The sequence below is a fragment of the Natator depressus genome, chromosome 3 (assembly GCF_965152275.1).
Source record: "Natator depressus isolate rNatDep1 chromosome 3, rNatDep2.hap1, whole genome shotgun sequence".
Taxonomy (NCBI): Eukaryota; Metazoa; Chordata; order Testudines; family Cheloniidae; genus Natator; species Natator depressus.
Genome location: NC_134236.1, coordinates 121,913,617 through 121,935,202, shown reverse-complemented (window position 1 = coordinate 121,935,202; position 21,586 = coordinate 121,913,617). Strand labels below are relative to the sequence as shown.

At 42.4% G+C, this 21,586-nt stretch overlaps 1 long non-coding RNA gene across 1 annotated transcript; it reads left to right on the top strand.

Annotated features, from left to right (window-relative positions):
• Positions 1 to 6,583: 6,583 nt before the first annotated feature.
• Positions 6,584 to 8,581, top strand: LOC141984066 (uncharacterized). The gene is made up of 4 exons (XR_012638631.1): positions 6,584 to 6,856; positions 6,957 to 6,984; positions 7,523 to 7,690; positions 8,408 to 8,581. It is a non-coding gene; the product is annotated as an uncharacterized LOC141984066 (long non-coding RNA).
• Positions 8,582 to 21,586: the final 13,005 nt, after the last annotated feature.

The window sequence follows — 21,586 nt, the reverse complement described above, 5'->3', positions numbered from 1 at the left end:
TAAGATAAGAGAGCAAAAGGTTAATTGTTCAAGATCCATTGTCCCCCAGGGCTCTGGAGAACCAAAATGTACACGAAACTGGCTGCACTGAAGTTTGGATTGCAGTAGTGTAATGCAGCCTAGCACGTTCAAATTGTATCATCTTAATGGGGTATTTTATTATCAAGATCTCTATACCTTGATTTGATTGCATGCACTAGGGTATATTTTGTAATTGACATGGCTTGTTGTTAACTGGCTAGTGATAATCACACTGCATCCAGGAACAGTAATTCTTATTTTTATGCAGTGTGACTTGGGAAGTCATCTCTATTGTGCCAGGTTTGGCAGTTCATAGCCCTGGCACCTCTGGCATCCGGCCTGACGCGTCAGTTATGAAAGTTTAAAAAAAAGGTTGCTTGAGCCCGAGCACCTCTTTCAGTGCAAATTCAGCCCTGCGTCGCTCTCTTTCATACCAACAAAGATTTGGATTAAGCTGAGGCCCATCTCTCTTTGTCCCACATTTGCTTAACATATTTCTTACAGAGGAAAGACAGCGTGGCTGTAAAGTGAGTTTCACCAGGATAGCACTATCCCTCGAGGGTTAATGACTCAGTTATAATGCATAGAAATATGTAATTTATGGGCCTGATCCAAACTCCTATTGCAGTCAATGGGCTTCGGGGCAGCCTCTATAGTTATTTTGGGGTGTCCAGCAGAGGAAGTTTCTGAGTAATAAGATTAGAAATATCTCTTCTAGAAACAGACTTGTCAGAGGTTTGGGATTATGACATGTGTCCAAGATATAATCAGGGGAGGAAGAAGGATTAAAGAAAGGGGTACATGATTTGCTCTGCATCGTTTGTTTTCAGGGCCTGACTGTAACTGTTCCCCACACGTAACTCTCATTGAAATCAATAAGCCTTATGCACACATCACAACTGCAGAATTAGGCTCTAGGGACCAAATTCTGCTTGCCTTCCTCACTTGGAGGTTTTTAAGAACAGGTTAGACAAACACCTGTCAGAGATGGGATAGGTCAGGGGTGGCCAACCTGTGGCTCCGGAGCTGCATGCAGCTCTTCAGAGGTTAATATGCGGCTCCTTGCATAGGCGCTGACTCCGAGGCTGGAGCTACAGATGCCAACTTTCCAGTGTGCTGTGGGGTGCTCACTGCTCAACCCCCTGCTCTGCCCCAGATCCTGCCACTACTCCACCCCTTCCCCCAAGGCCACTGCCCCTTCTCCTGAGTCTGTCATGCCCTCGCTCCTCCCCACCAGAGCCTCCTGCGCACTGCAAAACAGCTGATTGTGGTCGGCAGGAGGCATGAGGAGGGAGGGAAAGGTACTGATTGGTGGGGCTGCTGGTGGGCGGGAGGCGCTGGGGGCTGCGGGGGGGGTAGCAGATGGGGGGCTGCTGACGTATTACTGTGGCTCTTTGGCAATGTTCATTGGTAAATTCTGGCTCCTTCTCAGGTTCAGGTTGGCCACCCATGGTACAGGTGTACTTAATCCTGGCTCAGTGCAGGGGACTGGACTAGATGACCTCTTAAGTTCCTTTCCAGTCCTACATTATTGTGATTCTAGGTTCCTGAAACTACTGTTTCCTTGGCCTTGGGTGGAGTCTGGAACTGAGATGTTTCTGAGGAGGGTTGATTCGGGCAGTGTCTCTGTCCTGATAAGTGTCTTGTCTCTCTTGGTCTCTGCCCCGGCATTTTCCATGAAGTCCTTACAGGCAATATACGAGGTCTCATAGGTGCCGGCTTCCTCATTTCCCTGCGGGTGCTCAACCCCCATCCTGCCCCAGGTCCCACCCCCACTCCACCCATTTCCCCAAGGCCCCACTTCCACCCTGCCTCTTCCTGCTTCACCCCTGCCCCACCTCTTCCCACCCCATTCCACGCCTTCCCCCGAGCATGCCCCTCCCACCCCCACACCTCCTGCACGCTGCTGAACAGCTGATCTGCAGCAGGCAGGAGGCACTAGGAGGAAGTGGAGGAGCTGACTGGGGCCAGCTGGTGGGTGGGAGGCACTGCGGGGGAAGAGGAGCTGGTCCACGGGACTGCCGGTGGATGCTGAGCACCCACTATTTTTTTCCATGGGTGCTCCAGCCAGGGCCGGATTAACCTTTTGTGGGCCTGGCGCCAAACATATTTGTGGGCCCCCCCATAGGGGCAATTGAGCATGGCGCGTGGCGGGGGGGAGTCAGTCCCCAGAGCAAGGGGCCAGCCAGCCAGTTGCCAGGCGCACAATGGCCCACCCAGCCCTGTGCTGCCATCATGCCTCTTCCCCTTGGGGGTGGGCCACACAGCCCCCCTGCCCAACACTAGAATACGCTCCCCCTGATTCCCTATGGCCAGAGCCCCCCCGAGACCCGGTGGCTGGCAGGGGCTCAGGGCACAGTGCAAGCAGAGCAGGCCGGGCCCGTTCTGAGCATGGGCCCGGCTCCATGGCACCACTGGCGCCATTGTAAACCCGGCACTGGCTCCAGCCCTGGAGTTAGGGCTTATGCATGGTCTTGTATTAGCAGCAGGCTCAGGATTTTCCCAAGGATAAGAGCTCTGGCTGGCAGGGCCAGCTCTAGGCAACAGCTCAGGAAGCCGGTGCCTGGGGCGGCAAATCAGAAGAGGCTGCACTTTGGCCGTTCTTGGGGTGGCACCGCTCCCTCGGCAGCCCGGCGGTTTATTTTTTTCTTCTTCGGCGGCACTTTGGCGGCAGCTGTTTTATTTTTTCTTCTTTGGCATCTGCTTTTTTTTTTTTTTTTTTTTTTTGGTACTTCGCTGCTTGGGGCGGAAAAAAAGGTAGAGCCGGCCCTGCTGGCTGGGCACACTCTTCCCCCTTGAAACTCCCTCTCTGACTCTTTTCCTCAGCCTTCTACTCCCCATACTCTGGCGGGGGGAGTATCTGTTTTCTGATATATTCAAAAGGTCTGTGGTGACCTTTCCTGGCCTCTATTTTGTATTTTGCAAAGAAATGCCTTTTTTGTTGCTCTGGCAATTGGGATCAAAACCTTTACTTCAATCAGAAGGCTTTCAGGCCATTTTCTCTTCTGGAGTCCCAGTTGCAAGTGGGACAGGATTTGTCTGAGCCTCCTTGACTCTGTGGTGCCTTCTCTCTACACTGGTAATATGAACCATCTTGATCGTCAGGAATGAAATAGCAAACACCAGGTAGGTTACTCAGAAAATCGCATCTTTCAATATACAGACTTTTGCTAAAACAGACTATTCTTTTCATTATTGTTTCCTGAAGTATGGGCTGTACCCCCAGTAAGGGGGAAGGGAGTCTGGACAGATCTCTTAGTTGTTCTCCAGAGCGTCAGCTTTTATTTTATTTTTTTAAAAGTAAGTTTCTATCTGTTATGGTTGCAAAGAAAATCTTCAAAACAAGAAGTTCATATGATACAGAGAAGCTGCCTGAATTTGCAGAGAGCCTAGAAAAAGTTCTCCAAGATGAGAACTTAACCATTCATTTCAGTGAATGCTAACTCAGATCCCAGGAGGGATACTTTAAAGGTGAGCACTGTTAACTATTTTATTGCTAATTAAAGCATGAGAGGAAGTATCATATTGTAGATCAACCTTAACATTTTCCACAATGGGAAAAGATGCTAAGAATTATCTGAGGGAGGTGGGGAAGCAGAAGTGATTTCATTTCCCTGAAAGGGGGGATTCAACTTTCAAAAGTTTGGGAACCCTGTTGTAAAGGGATACTGTTAATCCGATGAAGTGAGCTGTAGCTCACGAAAGCTCATGCTCAAATAAATTGGTTAGTCTCTAAGGTGCCACAAGTACTCCTCTTCTTTTTGTTAATCCTTGTTTTCCTGACCTGCTGTGAGACCCTCCACTCTCTGCACCTCACTTTTCCCATCTGTAAGACGGAGATAATTATATTACCCACCGTTTGTAAAGTGCTTTTTAAATCCACAATAAAAATCTATATCTATCTATATATATATATATAAATGCCAAATATTGGGGGGGTTAAATTCATTTTCAATATTATTCTAACTCACTAACCTTCTCACCTTTCCAATATTTTCAGTTATTTGGAAATCAACTTAAGTGTTTGGGCAAAATTATTTAGATGTTATGTGCCTTTTTTGGGGGGGAAGGGCATTAAAAGTACAATTTATTACAAATATTATTTTCAGTGAACAGATGTTCCATCTGGATTAACACTGCAATCACTCATCTTATTTTTAGACTAAGTACTCTTTAAACCTGACAGTGCTATTCTGAAACTTGAACATCATTGAAAGGAAGTAGAGTGGAGAATTGTCTGTCAGATTTTTTTTTTAATTTGCTCATAATAACAAAGTGATTTTTAACAACTATCCATCTATTTCAGACTTTGTAACCCATACATTACTTTAAGAGGTACTGTGGAAAATGATAATTATGTAATCCTATATGAACATATAGTATATACCCTACAACTCCACTGAGCTGATGGTATAAGCACACCAGACCTGATCCTGATCTCATTAATGTTGGTATAACTAGATGGGCTTCAGTGGCATTACTCTGGATTTATACCCATGTAAATAAGGTCATTAGAATCAGGCCTAGTATATTACTTCCTTGTCTCCAGAAATTACCATAACAATGAATGGAGAAACTATCCTTTCTATGCCTGTTGGTAATGGCAAAAAGCCAGATTCAAATAAAGAGAAACCAGTAAGAGTTTTTCCATTGTTTAAATGGGCTTTGGATCAGTCTAATAGAGCTTCTCAATTCTAAAATAATGTTTCAGATCCAGCCAAGGGATCCAATCCAAAACCCATTGAAGTCCATGAAAAGACTCGGTGGCTTCCACGCTGTCAGGACAGAATTTAGGACATTGGCAGGATAGTCTTGGCAATCATGCACTGCTACTTCCTATGCACATTTTGTCTCCAGAGCTGTCTCTTCTATCCTCTTCACAAGCACTAAATTCTCATAAAAATGTAATTAAAAAAATTAATCTGGTTGGAAGTATCACAAACTGTCCCCAATATAGTGTGCATCTAAAAGACAGCTGAGTATCATACTGACATAAACGAAGGGAAGAACTGTATGTTCTCTATTTTTTTAACGACTAGTTCGTTTGTTTTAAATTGAATTCTTTATTTCAAGTCTTCATCTTCAAATTAAAACGACAGAGACTTGCTCTTGTAGTGCAGTGTGGATGCAATTTAGTTTGTGTTAAATGGATTATGTACAGGATGGATAATGAAACATTCAATAATTATCCCTATACTCATTCAACCCTACAACAACAAAGAAAATTTCTAATACTTAATTCCAGTTAATTAGCAATTAAATCTGAACACTTGGTAGATTAAGAATCCAAAAGCTAGTCTCCTTAAGGACAAAGCATATCTCATACCTGAGCATAAAAAATATTTGGGTGCCATGAATGTTAACTAAAATTATTTTTATAATTAAGGTTGCCTATGTCACAAACTGCAAAACAAATAATTCCATTTTGAACTAACTGTAAATCTAATCCAGTATATTGTACTTCAGAACAATACTGCAGTCATAGTGGAAATACTTATTTAATGAAACCAAGGGAACACATTGGAGTTATTCACTTTCACCTGTTAGAAAAGAAAAATCACAATTTCTCCAGACAGAAGACTTAAGACTCCTTGCATATGTGCAAAGCCATATGATAGCAATGCATTGTGTCTACCATCTTTTATGCAAGGATCTCAAAGTATTTTACTAAATTGGGTAAAGTATTCTCATTTTGCATATGGGAGACTGAGGCCCTGAGACATTAAGGGGCCTCTGGGCATGGAGCTACCATTGACATCATTGAGTGTTCCACGTGTAGGAGGTTAGCAGGTTCATGTCTCCTCATGCCCAGTTTGCTGCTCAGACCACTAAACACAATGTGTTTACATCTAGGACACAAATATTATACAGATTCTATTGTACTGTGTGTTTTTTTTTTTTTTTCACAATCTGTAAGCCAATATTTTATATCTCTGTGTACCAAATTTAGGAGAATGTACCTCCCTTTACTTCACATGTGTTTGTCCATCACCTCCTGCTCTGCCTTTCTGTATATATGTATGCAAGTGTGCTTTTGCTAGTGTTGTCAGCTACTTTCAAAATGTGGATCATCCTGTTTTGCTAGATAATATACAGTACCTCAGCACAAATGAGGCTGGGGAAGATGGATAATACAATTATTTTCTAGTTTTCAAATAAAATTTACAACCTAGATTTCAAACCGACTAAATTATTTTTGGTGTCTTTGTTTGTGGGTACCTAACTTTAGACAACTTAAAATGCCCTGAATTTCAGAGGCTGGACATTTAGCTCTCTTCAAAGCCCCTCCACTTAGGCATACAAAGTTGAAGAAAACAAAATAATATTGTTCCCTTTTAAAAATCTAGGTTTCGTGTCTCATCAATAGTGATTTTTTTTATTATTATTATTCCTCTCTTCTGGAAAAGGGAGTACAGAGTTGTGAGTACAGTTTAGATTCTTAAGTGGGAGATATGGTCAGAGCATCCATTTTTTTCATGTCTCCATTCTAAATCTGGGCAGTATTTAGAGGCTAGTGGAGTGGCACACATTTACACCATGTATGAATTTGTCCATTTGATTCAACAGATATGAGGGAATCATATTGAAATAGTCCTGAAACCCCTAGACTGTGGAATTGCTGTAGAATTGAGTTAGCATTCCCTACCTTGGATATTTGATGGTACTGTTTTATCTTCTGTATTATTGAGAGATAATGCTACTGAGATCTGTTAAAAGTTGTTCTCTCTTCCAGTTGGTGTTGTTTCCTATGGCAACATCATCTTGTTGTTATGAGTTGGTGTCATGCAGCATGTAAAAAAAAAAAAAATCACGCTCTGAGCTGCCAGCTTGAAAGGTAACTTTTGTCTACATTTCAATATTTTATAAAGCACTCAAACTAACATACATTTTGATAGCCATGAAATGATCATATGTTACCACTTATATATCCTCAGGCACATTTCTTCTGGCTGCAGGGGTTTGGTAAGGTTTTATTTTTTTTAATTCTTCGTGTCACTTTTCTGTATTGTAGAACCCTTAATTCCTCTCCACCCCTATATGGGCTTTACAGTGCTCAATGAGCCCTGAAGATCCTCCTGTAATATCACCCACTACAATAGACAGAAAGAGATGATTCCTCAAAACAAAAATCAGTTTCTATGCAAATCTAGTTAGTCTTGCCAGAATCGTACTCCTTCAGAAACACGGGCTTCTGCCACGTGAGCTGCTAAAGGACTTCTTTGTAAGGGTCAGTTTGTGAAGACTCTATGCAGATGCAACGAGCCTGGGGGAAGTGTGTGGAGCCCCTTACCCTTCGCATGAGAAGCATTCCTCAGCACAGCCTTGGGAGCAGAGGGCCCCCCAAACGTGAAGGGAGGCAATAATGCCATGCCACTCACCAACTCTCCGACAGCCCATAAAGTGGGCTGGTCCCATCAGAAAGATAATATTAAAGGCTGCATCATCCTGTATAGTCCCCTTGCACACTGGGCTACTTATGAATAGATTGTCTCTCTTTCAGAAATAATTCCTCTGTCACAGGGTGAATTGGTCCTTTAAGAGGGAACTGGTCCAAACCACCTGTGCCTCATTAACAGCCTGAGTGAGGGCAGCTGGCTTCTCTGAAGAACCTGAGAGGAACAAGAAATGGGAGGAGGAAGTTGTAGCTGGGTTGAGGAAGTAGTTGTAGGTGAGTGCTGCAGGGAGTAAGGGGACTGATGGGATTATAATGCGATCCTAAGAAGGAGGGCTGGGGACTCCTAGTCCAAGGAAAGAGAGAGACTGAACTGAACCCAGCTCTGGGAAGGAGAGCTTGGGGCTCCTGATTTAAGGAGACAGAACTGTTTGGATCACTGAACAGTGACCAGTGGGGTGAAGTACATATGGACTAAACAAATTGGATCCCTCTCCAGAAGGGGAATGTTTTAAAATGATATATGCTGGGTGATGAGTTTTTGAGGAGCCTTGTCAGAGAGGGAAACTGAGGTAGGTTGCTGCAGAGCCACCCCAGGCCATGAGGGGGTGCCTGGGAAGTGGCCATCCATTAACACCCTCCTTGGGCTGCCCAGGAGATGGAGCAATTTCACAGCTGCCCTACTTGGGCTGGTAGCTAAATATCGTTATTTGGCCCTTTCCTTTTGTTAGTAGTAAGTCTTTTCCTCTTTATTTTGTGAGCCAGCCTCTAGAGAGTAAAATCACATATTCAAAGCGAATGCTTTTTGGCATAATCTGTATTATGTACAAAGTCAGTTAATTACAGATCCACCTGTGAGGAAGCGAAGAAACAAGTGAAAGACAGGCTGTATAAAGGGTGACCCCATGGTCCCTCTGTATTCTTTGTATCCTATCCTGGGAGCATAAAGGTCTCTTCCCAGTTTAATGACTCCTGCTCTTAACTTTTCATTAGAGTCCAAGCTGTGGGGAAGGAGGAAGAGGAAAATCACAAGAGGACAGAAAGAAGAAGAAAGGAAAGATCTAGGGAAATAAAAGGCTAAGAAAAAACAACTCGCAGTTGATAGAGAATCTCCAGAAAAGTCTCTCAGAGATCATCAAAGCAAATGAAAGCACAATCCTTCAGGCCCTCAGCTTCCAGAGAGGAAATGGCTTTGCAAATCAGACCCCTCACCTCTTTTCTTTAGCAGCATGGCTTTGACCTGATCTGGCTGGTCTTGTTTTTAGGTAAGTGCTAGACTGCTGTTGGTGTTGCAGCTTCTTCACGGCCTACCATGCAACCAGATCTCTCATTGCCTTTTTTCTGCTACTTTTTTCCTGCCACATTCCCTCCCTGCTCCTGACCATAGCTGAATGTGAATACCCTCAAGGAATGTGGGGGTCCCTTGTTTCTTCCTCCTTTCCCTTTACACTGTATGAGGCATGGATTTCCTTCCATCACTCTTTCTGGGGTCATATGTTATTTTATTACTATTTTATTAGCATTTCTTCTCTTTTAATTTGTCTTTTTTTATTTTTGTATTACATTCAGGTCTTTTTTTTTAAATAATAATGAAGAATGGTTTCTCCATCAGCAAATAGAATATGCAGTAGGACATCATCACCTACCTTATGTTTAGGCTTTTGTCACCAGAGAGCCAGAGCAATTCACATACATTTAATGAAACTACCCTCATGACACTCCTTGGAAGTAGCAAAGTTCTGCTAGTCTCTCAGTGTCTTAGCTCCCCATCTGTAAAATGAGGATAAGGGTAGGATTTTCAAAGGCATTCAGCATTGTAACCTAACTTGGCTACTATTGAAGTCAATAAGAATTCTACCATTGACTTCAGTGGGAGCAAAGTTGGGCCAATTCTGAGCATTTTTGAAATCCCACCCAGCTCTACACAGGAAGTCTCTGGCAGAGCAGGAACTCCCAGTTTCCTGCATCTCAGTTTCATGCTTTGCCCACAAGACCATCTTTTCCCTCTCTCATTTTCATATACATTATGACATACCATTGGCTAACATGAGTGCACCATTGAAAGCCTTCCTAATTTACATACAAGTGACACTGTGTACCCTTTTATTCCTGTTCTCACTTGGTACCTGTTTATATTGTCTCCCTGGTTAAAAGCTATGCCATATATTCTGAAGTTCTTATCCCCTTTAGCTTAAGTGATGAGTGAGGAATTCAGGATATTTCTGTATATCTTTAAAATGTAAAACAGCAGTACACAAAAAGCAATAGAATTCAAACTCCTTTTATACTGTGTCCAAAAGAGATTATTATATAGAACAAAAGCAAAAGTCTCAGTAATAGGTTGCTTTTGTCTAGAACCCCAGACAAATTTAAACCAGGAAGAATTCTGAACTATTTTCTTCCCAAGACAAGGAGATCATGATGTGGTAAATGAATCTGGAAAATAAAATTATATCCAAAGTTCATGAGTTGAAGTGTTGAAAAGACATCCCAGTCACCCACATCAAACTTTTTGCTGCGTTCACTGTCGCAATATGTAATAGACTTCATTTGCTGCCTAAAGGCAAAAATGACTGTGGAACATAAATTAAAATTACTTAATTGATCAGGGATGAAACTAGTTTGATCTGAGTTGGTAAATGCTAGCAATGACCTTACTAAATCTAAATCTTAATCTTTGCCAAAATGTTAGTGTCAGGATTCATTTAGCAATGATAAGGGCATGCATAAGCTGCAATCACTGGGGTCTTTATAATATTTTAAAAGTACAGAGATCAAAGCTGTTTTTAATTATTCAGGTCAGGGGATTTTATGGAAAGCAAATACAGCTTTTAAAATAGGATCTGCAATAAGCCCTTTTATGGAAAGACATCTTCCACTGTAGTAGTAGTGTGTAAATATCATGTCCCCCAGAGAAAAGAGATGACATTTACAATGCACATGAATCAGAACAAGCGGTGGTGTTTTATTTTGGTGGTTCTTTGTGTGAACTCTATGGTAGCTTTCTTTAAATAAAAATATAAAGGCAGCTCTACACTAGAAAAGGTTTGTCATTATAGCTATTCTGTTATAGCTATGCTGACAAACTCTCAGACACAGTTAATACCAACAAAGAAATACTTTTGCTATTATCACTGATACCCATGGGTAGGGCTTGCTAGCCTGTTTCCGCAGCCCAGGAAAGCTTCATTGCCATGTCCAAGCCTCTTTTGGGGCATAGTTCTATTCTTCAACATAGAATTTGTGAAAAATATCAAACAAAAAGCAATTCCTCTGCCCACCATGGGCCACAGCTCCTGGAGTCTTTTCCTCTTGTCTCTTGGTGCTGAAAGAGGATACCCCTTTGCCTTCAATCCCTCGGCTTCAGGGCCTACTGCAGGACTAAAAACAGCAATGTGAATGTTGTGGGTCGAGTGGCAGCTTGGTCTCTCAGTGCCACCCAACTGCCTGGGTCTGAACTAGGGAAGGGAAGTGGGGTGAAGGGGGCAGGGCAGGAGAGGAGAGGATAAGAGAATCAGGTGGGGAGTGAAGCTGAGGTGGAGAGACTGGCTGGTGGGGAGAGGGTTGGAATTTACTGCCTCTCAGCACAGGGCAGAGAAAACCAGAACTTTCTCCAGTTTTGACTGGAATGTCCAGAGCTCCCAGCTTTGGCTGTTTCTGCTCTTAGCAGATAGAGTCTCTGGCTGGCTGCTCTCTGCAGTTCTTCCCCAGGGCTGTATGGTGGAGGGCAGGAGAAGAGAGATCTAGTGCTCCCAGAGTTGTGGTGGGGTCTCTCCTACACAGTTGTGGGTCCAGGGAAGGGGTAGTCCTGGCTGGGCCCCATTTTGCCCCCTCTCACTGAGTCCTGGCTTTGGCTGCTTCTGGCCCTACAGGATAATATAATTAACTTACCTTTCTAAAGTGCATTGAGATCATTGAGGGAACATAAGTGCAAAGAGTTGTTGTTTTATACAGAATCTGCCAGAAGTTTCCACTTGTCTTTGTAACACTAAAATAATAATTACCGCTGAATTTCACATCCGAAGCCCAAGCTAAATTCAGTTTTGTCTGAGTTTATGCATGAATTGTCCCCTCCCCACCAGTGCCTTTTGGCAGGTTGTGAAATGTTTACTTGACCTCTATATTTATTAAGAAGACTTAAGTTTGAACTGTCAGAAGGCGTTGGAACAAGAAGGTTGCCTGGGCTACTGATATGCGTTCACTTTTGCTAGGTATGCCAGAAAACTTGGTAAGAGTCACTCCTGTAAGAAGAGGCCAGCAATGTTGTGGCCACGCAGAGACTGACTGAAGTAGTGTAAGTATCTACATGGGGAACAAATATTTAATAATGAGTCTTCAATCTAGCAGAGAAAGGTATAACACAATCCATTGGCTGGAAGCTGAAGCTAGACAAGTTCAGATTGGAAATAAGGAGTAGGTTTTTAATAGTGAGAGAAATTAACCACTGGAACAATTTACCAAGGATCATGGTGTGGATTCTCCAACACTGACCATTTTTAAATCAAGTTTGGATGTGTTTTTAAAAGTTACATTCTAGGAATTATTTTGAGGAAGTTCTATGGCCTGTGTTATACAGAAGGCCAGACAAGATGATCACAATGGTCCGTTCTGGCCTTGGAATCGATTATATTATTCTGGTAGAAGTGAGTTTCATACTCATTGAGTAACTTGCTGCAGATGTCCTCCTGTAACCTTCCAGCCATAACAGAGAAACACTGTCATGAAGGTGGGACAGGAGGGAAGCTTAGAGAAACTCTCAATACAGTGGCATGCAAAGAGCAGAATTGCTATGGGCAGTGTCTATGGCTATAAATGATGTGTTCAGCACATAGGCTAAAGAAAAAACAGAGATGAGTGCATTAAAATCTGCACTAAGGATCAGCTCCACTAGGCAAGAAGAGCAAGAGTTCTTGGGCAAAATTATATGGAAACATAGCATGAAGCAAAAGAGATGCAGTTGGGCAGGCTGATCAGTCTCCTATTTTATTTTTTAAATAATGAATAAATTGGAGCATGAAGCTGTTAACAATTCAGTTTTTATTTCTCATATAAAATGAAAATGAGGGGGCCAAATCTGCACCAATATCCATGGAAGGATATTGTGAAAATAAACATCCAGAGCCCAGTTCTGTCCAGAGATTTGCAGGTATAACAACCTTTGACTTCACAGACCTGAGGGCAGAATTACTTTATTTAAATTCATGTGCAATGAAATCTGCACTAATGGTCCTCTCCATTAGGCAATCCCCTCAGAGGTTCTCAAAATTCATTGCACCGCAACCCCATTTTGACAACAAAAATTACTACATGACCCCAGTATGGGGGACCGAAGCCGGAGCCCACGCAAGCCCTGCTACCCTGGGTTGGGGGGCCAAAGCCAGAGCCCCTCTGCCCAGGGCATTGGCTTCAGCCCCGGGCACTGGGGCTCGGGTGTCAGCTTCAGTCCCGGGCTCCAGCAAGTCTAAGGCCAGCCCTGGTGACCCCATTAAGATGGGGTCGCGACCAACTTAGACTCACAGTTTGAGAACCACTGCACCTACCTTAAGCAACCATTTCAGGATATCCTCAAGCTGTACTGTATTCAGCCACTATCTAAAGAGAGCCTGTATCAGACACCCAGATATTGAGTGGTCATGCAAGTGGAAATTGAAGTCACATGCCACTATACTTAAAATTGTGCTTGTTGAAATAACCTTATGAGAGTCAGACTAGGACATTGGGAGTGGGGCTATAAAGGTGGCTTTCAGTCACTTTTACGGCCCCTTGATCCTGGGGCTACCAGGCTAGTCCCAAGTGGTCAGTTGATGACTCCATATGAGATGAGAATGGCTGTTTGTAAGTAAGTTCCAAAATTTGCAATAGCACTAACTGCACGGTCAAGTTGACTGATATAGTTTCTCACAGTTAAACTTTTTAAAAAGTATTCTTTTATTCTTTTTTAACGCATTCGTGTACTATGCGATTGGCATGGTATAAAAATCTGGAGAGAGACAGACGTCTAAGGTAAAACTTTCAAAAAGGCCTAAGTGACTTAGAAGCCTAGCTCCAATTTTCAAAAGTGACCGTGCTTCAGTATAATTGAAAGATCATCCAACAAGATCTGATTTAATGTTTCTAGAGATCTCAGGACTTTCATACTCCCAGAGCAAACATAAAATAACACCTTTTCATTTAAGCACAGATCCTTTGCAACTCATTCACTTCCTTATGGGGATAAAAGCAAATGGAATAATGATAATTAATAAAACAAATCAAATCTAAACAAAAACATATGTAATATTTTATCCAGGCAGTGACTTTGTTACAGACATTTATAGTTCATAATAATGAATTTTGACTACCCTGATTCTGCATTGCAGGCTGTGTGAGCGGAGTGCAGCTGCACCCACATGAATCTGCATTGAATTCACAGTGCAGGATCGGGTCTTAGCCATGATTCTTTTATAAAATATTATGGGTCGACAGGCATCTTTAATGATAACCAGAGAAGAGTGGGCTAAATGTCTGATCATGGAACTAGGAACCCTTAAATTCTAAACCCAGGCCCAAGACTGACTTCCTATGTGGTCTTGAACAAATCTTAACAAGAGTCTGCTCATTCAGAGCTTATTGCAGGATTGGGGTACATTGCTGTCAAACATCAGCTTTTTGCCACAAACTGGAAAGCCCGAACTCTCAAATATTTTATAAAGGTTGTTTTATAAGGGCAAAAATGTGGGGATTTTTTTAAAAAAAAACCTCCCCTTCTTTACTAAAAAATGACAACCATTTTTGCTCAAACTTTCCCAAAAAATTGTCTGTTGGGTGGAGAGCAGAAGAAGAAAATTTCAGCTTAAAAAGGCAAAATTTTTGTAGAATTATAAGCCACTGAAATAGGTGAGTTATAATGGAAACACTTAGGCAGCTTGAACTGTTGTAGTCACTGTTTACTCCAGCTATAATAGATAACTTTCACAAATAACAAGCCTAGCTACCCTATGTAAAAGACAGTCTATTGACCCTGTATGTACAAAGAGCAGCATTATCAGGTTATATATTGTAGCACACAGGAAATAATTAACTAGGGTGGTAAGACAGTCTCATCCTCTCTGCCCTGCCACTGGTTCAGGTTACCTCTGCATACTTCAGTCTCTGCCAGCACAGAATGTTTTAAATTGTGACTGAGATGGGCAGCATTTTAGGATTATGCGAGCAGAAAAAGCACACAAGCTAATGGGAAGCCAATATTTGTCAAACAAATTTTGGATTTTGTTATGTATCTCCTTTAGTTGACTATGCATTTTCCTCTTCTTTGAGCTTGTCAATGTCAAATTCACTCAATGACAGGGTTTTTGTAATGAGAAATTGACTCAGCATTGCCAGTAAATGTTACATTTCTTGCATATACCCTTTAGTTTGGGTCTGGCAGGTTGCACTGACCAACCAGAACAGTGCGGATTCTGTAGCCCAGTGTGATCACACAGACTCTGGCAAATCACCTGGGACCTGATTCTGCCTCCCTCATTTGAAGAGAGTGGCACCATTCTCCACGAGTACCCCCAATGATGGCAGTTAGACTAACTGCAGAGTTAAGATACTACTTAACATGAGTGTAGGCAGCAGAGTCCAGTCCTAGGCTATCTGTGTTGTTAGGATTAGATTGTGTCATTTAAGTCAGAGGCCCATATGGGGCTGATACAGAGCTGCCACCACATCAGGTGGAGGGCTAGGGTGGTTGTACATCAAGTAGGAGCAGTGTCTCCTGGGGTTCCCTGTGTGCATGCATGTGTACCCCCATAATCCCTTGGGTGTGCCAGCTCCACCCTGTGTGTTGGTGCTGAGGGTGGAGTGGAGCCATGGTTCATGCTCCCTTTTTGGTGCCCTGCTCCCCAAGGGGTGATGCAGGAGCAAACAGTCCATGTGTTTCCCCAAGCAGAGACTGCTGCTATGTGTGGCACCTGTGTCAGTTGTGGGGAAGAGGGAGGCCTCCTGCTTTTCCCTGCATCACTGCGCAGGGGCTGCATGCCATCCAGCCCTCACGGCTTGACAGAAGGAGCAATGGGGCTTGGTTAAATCTCATTCTGAGAATGGGCTGAGAAAAATCCTTTCGCTTGAGGGAAACAGTAGAATTGTATGTAGAAAGATTAATGGAAATGGGGATGAACTGGAGCTCCCTTGCTCCAGAACCCTGCTGCCAGCAGGTCCATCTGCACCGCTCATCTCTCCTCATGTCCTACTCTCCCTCACTGTCAAGGCCAGAAGACACAGAAACTAAGCTAATGCTGCTGCAAGCCTTTTCCATTATAACCCTTCAGTCTTCCTTTTTCAGTTGCTTATAACTTCAGGCCTTTCCTGTTTTTGTTTCTCAGGATTTGTGGGGAGCATCTGCTCACAGTGGTTGCTCTTCTGCTCCACCCTCACTTCAGCTAGACGTGGTCCACCCAAAGCTATGACACCCTAATTGTTCTGTTTGCTTCTGTGGGCTTGCTAGGAGTGGGCAGAGAAGACTCCAGAGCCTCTCTTTTCCCTCCTTCCAGTAATTCTAGGGTCTTTCTGGCCCTTTTTCCTTTCCCTTACTACCTTCTACACCATGCTGAAGATGGGAGCATCTGATATAAGAATTTGTTAAAGAATGGAAGCCTTGAAGAGGTTTTTAGTAAGAGGAATGATGGAAAACTGTAGCTTTTCATGCTCTGTTACAAGTATCAAAGTAGAAACCATAGAATATATTCCATTTTCACAAAACCCACCTGCCAAAAACAATCACACATTTGTACTACATTTGAACAAAAATCTTACGTTTACTCTTTGTAGAAACTCTTCTTGAAACGACACAATGTATTTCATCTTTACATCAGGGAAACCAAGCAACAGCACAGCTAAAATGCTCAACAGTAACTTTAATTAAGAGACCAAAAACTTTACTGCATCACCTTTGAATTGTGGCAGATGGGAGGAGGTGCACAGTCATCCCCCCCAACCACCGAATAAACATGGGATGCTATGCAATAGGATAAAACAAACACACAAGAGCCCAGATCAGTTTCCCTGCCTCGTTTTAAAGCCACACCTTCAGCAGCAAAGCAGTCTTGGACCTCATTTTAGCTCCTTAAGGTTCTCACATGGCAAAGATACATGGATACAAACATGGGGCCTGAACCTTGCAATCCCTTATTCACATGCATAGCTCCTATTCAAACATACAGTATCAATAATATTAAGTAGTCCCTGTGTCCCACCAGGAGTGGACAGAGTTGGTTTCAGTATGGGCTAGCAATGTGAGTATGTACATGGGGGGCCAAGTGAGCCTGTGCGAGCCATGCTGAAGCCCACATCACCACATCCTCATGGCTCTTTTTAGTGAGCTAGCTAGATTAAGGCTAGTGAAGGAGTGTTTACACAAGCTGCAAATTACACTTCTGGTTGCAGTGTAAAAGTAGCCCAGGTCTGGCTGGAAAAGGGGACTAGGATGAGATGGGAAGAGACAGTAAGGGCAGGAACAGTTGATGGAATGGGGCAGAAGGGCTCAAGCTTGAGGGAACAGGTTAAGAAATCTATAGATCCTGGAATGGAACCTAAGATTCCTGAGTCTCACCAGTCTTCTGCTGTTAGCAAATATCTGTGAAACCCACTGGCAGTGTGTTTCTCATCCCCTCTAGTGCTGCTTTACATAGAGGATGACAACTTATGTGAACATGTAATTAAAGATTGTATCATTATATATATATATATATACACACACACACACAAGGGGATGAGTTAGGTTGTACAGGCAACCTTAATTCTAGCATTTCCTAACTTTTGAGTCTTTGGCTTTGAACCTTAATGCTCTTTTAATGTTGTTTTTATTGTGTAATATATAAATCTGAAACCAAACCCTGGATCTGAAGACCTGTCAGCTCTGAGATATTTGAAATCTAAATCTGGATTCATGTTTTGCAATTCAGAGCCAGCTCTAGTTGTGCTATTCTAGGGGAGTACACTCCCTCTTTTCTGTGTGAGAACACACCCTAAGGTTAAGAAGAAGCAAATTACTATATTTTCAATACCAGTTCATTCATATCCAATTTCACTTATACAAGTGTGTAAAGTAGAGTTAATGGGCTAGATTTTCAACTGGTGTAAATTAGTGTAGTTCCATTGAAGTTAATGGAGCAATGTCAGTTTACACCAGCTGAAAATCTGGTCCCAAGATTTTTACTTCTTGGTTCAAATTTAGGTAGCAAAATAGCCTCTCCTCATGGCTCCACCTCACATTGACCAGAAGCATAGGGGAGAGTGTCCTGCAGCCTTCTGCAGAGCTGGAGGCACATTCCTTCCCCGAATTCTCTCTCAGCGGGTTCACCTGAACTTCACCCCCAAAACATGCCATGTAAGGCTGCCACAATCTTGCCCAAAGTGACTTACAGTAATGCAGACAGCAGACTGAATACAACATTAATGAATGCTATTCTTGCCTAATTAATAGGAGGTAATCAACTGGTCCATGAATACTTAAGAATGTTCTTAATTACTCTATTTTTATCAGCCCAAGTGCCAGACGCAGCAGTGCAAGTGATCATTAGTCTTGATTTTTAAATTCTGAGGGTTGTAACATTAGTCACTGGATTTTGCCTCATTTACATTTGCTACTTTGATCCTTCTGCAGTTACTTTTCTGTCTTCCATTTGCTGCTATCATCCAGTTTAAAAGCTTTAGTTTATAAATACTGATTTCCATGCTTCTAAAATGACATAATCACACTGTGGGCATAATTTCAGCATATTAGGAACTGAAAAATCATTAACAATGGTTTAGGTGACTACAAGACAGAAGTTTTCAGGAGGCATTTTGGGAGGAAAATTCAGTTTTCTTACGGGATTATCAGTCTTCAGTTCATTAGTTTATATAGCAAATTGACTGTCCAAACTCCATTTTACAGTTAAGGGTATATATAACATAGAGGAGCATTTTATACACAAAATCTGTGACCTCTTCTCTCCATTAATGAGTAGCTTATTAATATTTGTATTATAGTAGTGGCTGCAGGCCCCAATCAGGGATCATGGCGCCATTCTACTAAGCACTCTCCAACCATGTAGCAAAACGCCTGTGCCAGCCTTCAAGAATTTACAATCAAGGGTATGGAATCTTTTTTATAAGTAGACAGAGCTACACATCTTCATTCAAAGTATATAGGGCTAGAAGTCAGATTGAGTCCCCTGCATCAGTAGGTCTACAGGGGCCTCACAAGTGCAAACTTCTTCCAATCCTTGCTCCATCAAGGGAGGACCTGGAGCCTGATGGCAAAGCCCACAAAAGTGCAAGCTGGGCCCAGCCAGCTATTGAAATATGTGATTCAGCACATTTCCCCAGCAGCGGCTGCTGGCTGTAAAATAAAGCCATTCCCTCTAGGTGGAAATATGAGGGAAATGGCTGTAGTATCCTGGCCTGCCTTCACTTAGGGGTGTGAATACCCCCTTTATTGCAACTGCAGGGAGATGCGGTTTGGAACCTTGTGCCTATGGAGATGAATGTGGCCAGGAACAGAAATATGGCCCTGTCCCTGCACTGAGCTCAGCACAGGAAGGCCCCTGTGCCCAGATGGGAGCCTCACTGCCATAGTGGATCTTTGCATAGGTGTAGGGCTTGGGTTTGGATTAGAATTATACCATCAGTATTGATGTATATGATTAGTTTTAGGAGTTTATCTCCTTACCTGAACGTCACACATGTATCTTGCATTTTAATTGTCAGTAAAAAAGTAAGCAATTCTACGCCTACCAAGTCATATAGTTCAGTCTCCAGCACAACCTTTTTAAGTGGGTTGCTGCAACACCACTTCTGTGGCTGTTTCAAATCTTGTAACAGCATTAGAGTGTGATGGAGATTTTCTGCCACGGGTTATTGGAACTCTGATTGCCTTGTTAAAATAAATCTGGATTTATTTGTTGGTTTTTTTTCCCCTTATTAAAAAAAAAAAGGAGGACAAGGAATGATAAGAGGAGGACAGGGTAGAAGAGCCATTTTCAGCATATAAACAAACCTAGGCTGTGTTACTCACGTCTGAAATGCTACTACTCATTGTGGGTGGGCAGGAGAGAGTTGTGTCATGAGAGTAAGCAGCCACGAGTGGTGAGACACTGATGCTAATAAAATGGGATTGCTTTGTGTTATGCATTGAATGCTTCATGTAGACCCTGCTGGTGTGCATTAAAATTTCCCTAGTGTGCTTTAATAAAGTGCAGCAGTATTATGTTAAAGTGCACTAGGGAACTTTTAGTACACGCCAGCAGGGTCTACATGGACCAGTTAGCGCGAAACACATTAGTGCGCTTTAACAGTCATCCCCACCCCTGTAGTGTGCGTTACCTCACCATGTAGACAAGCCCATTAGTGTAGAATAAAATGTTCCCATAGGGAGTTAGTGTGGAATTGCTATTGCGTTTTAAATTCATATCCTAACTATTTTGCACTAACTTCCTCATCCCTATGTGTACAAACTCTGAGTTTCACTGCATTCAGTGCTAGTATTCTTGATTAATTTGTGTTTTCCCATCCGTTTAAATCCTTATGGTGGCGTGATTTTTTTCATCAATATATACTTACATAGCTTACTGCATCTTATTCTTCTGACGTGAAATCATAGCCACGCAAAGTAATGCTGATTTAAATTATGACGTGAAAATTATAAGGTGAATATCCATATTTTGGGTGAAATCCTGCCCCATTGAAGTCACTGGAGTTTTGCTGTTCACTACAGTAGGGCCAGGATTTCACCCACAGTTTCTTGCAGTTTTCGAAAAGACACCTGATGATTTAGCATAAAATGTTTTTTAGGGATAGTGCAAATCACAATCTGATTTCTCTCAAGTATACTGAATATTTTGGGCATGAGTTTATGAGAAACTGATTAGATCCCCACAACACCTTTGCAATGAAGAACGGGCTTTTATAGAAAATATCAGGATATATTGTGGACGTGGTGAGCAAAAGGTGACAAAGAGATATTAAATACCATAGCTTCATTCCCAGTTTCCTTTGTCACAGTGAGTGGCAGGTATTCTTGGCCAGTGACAAAATAAATTTATAGGAAGGAGTTGATGCTAGGATTAGAAACCAAATCCTGGCATTTACTAACTGAATTTGTTGAATTAAAGGTGTAGGTTCACTAGCTGAAGCTGCCAGATGCACTTGCGGAGGCTATTAGTGGAGGAAATAAATTGGGTGCCAAGTGTGACTTTTTTAATGCATGTGAACATGTATCACTAGAGGCCATCCAAAGTATCCTTGAAATAAAATACCTGAGATTCATGCCAATTAATAAAGAAAATGGAGTTTAACTGGAATCTGAGGCCCCCAGGCACATTTCCTGTGGATTAAGCTAAAGAAACAGCTTTAACATGGCTGAGAGCAGGAGTGGGTGGGTGACTGCAGGAGTGGGTGAGTGAGATTCGGTGGCCTGCGTTGTGCAGGAGGTCAGACTAGATGATCATAATAGTCCCTTCTGACCTTAATATCTATGAATCTATGAAGAGAAACTAAGATTAATTGCACATTATCTTCAATAACCAATCCATTTTAAAACACCCCTCATTACTCTATTATTTCATTCTTAAAAGCTGAAATTGCCTGTTGGTTTGATACTTTTTTTTAATCTGTATAGTTTTATTTCAAGGACTTAATTATTTTTTGTTGTTGCCATTATTGACATAGAATTATAGAAATGTAGGACTGGAAAGGACCTTGGGAGGTCATCTAGTCCAGCCTCCTGCACCAAGTCAGGACCAAGTGAACCTACTCTATCCCTGACAGCAGTTTGTCCAACCTGTTCTTAAAAACCTCCAGTGATGAGGATTTTACTGTCACAGTTCAGTGCAATTGCACCTATATTCCCCCTCCATGGTCCAGTCAAGACACCCACTCTCAGACTTTTGCTCCCCTCTGTCACCTCTCTTGGGCTGAGACCTATGTCTCTCTTCCTCCAGACTGAGATATTTCCAGGCCACACAGTTTCCTGCTTACACTGTGAATTCCTCAGCAACACACCCTTGAATTTCTGAGTGACTCTTTTATACAGTTTGCATCTTTGATCTGGGAATAAGTAATTCATAGACTATGCATCTCTCCTCAGGGAGTAGCTTTAGAAGGCTGGGTTTTTGCATAACAAGAGTTACATTTGCATCCACCTCACGTTAGAGATTTTCTGGGAAA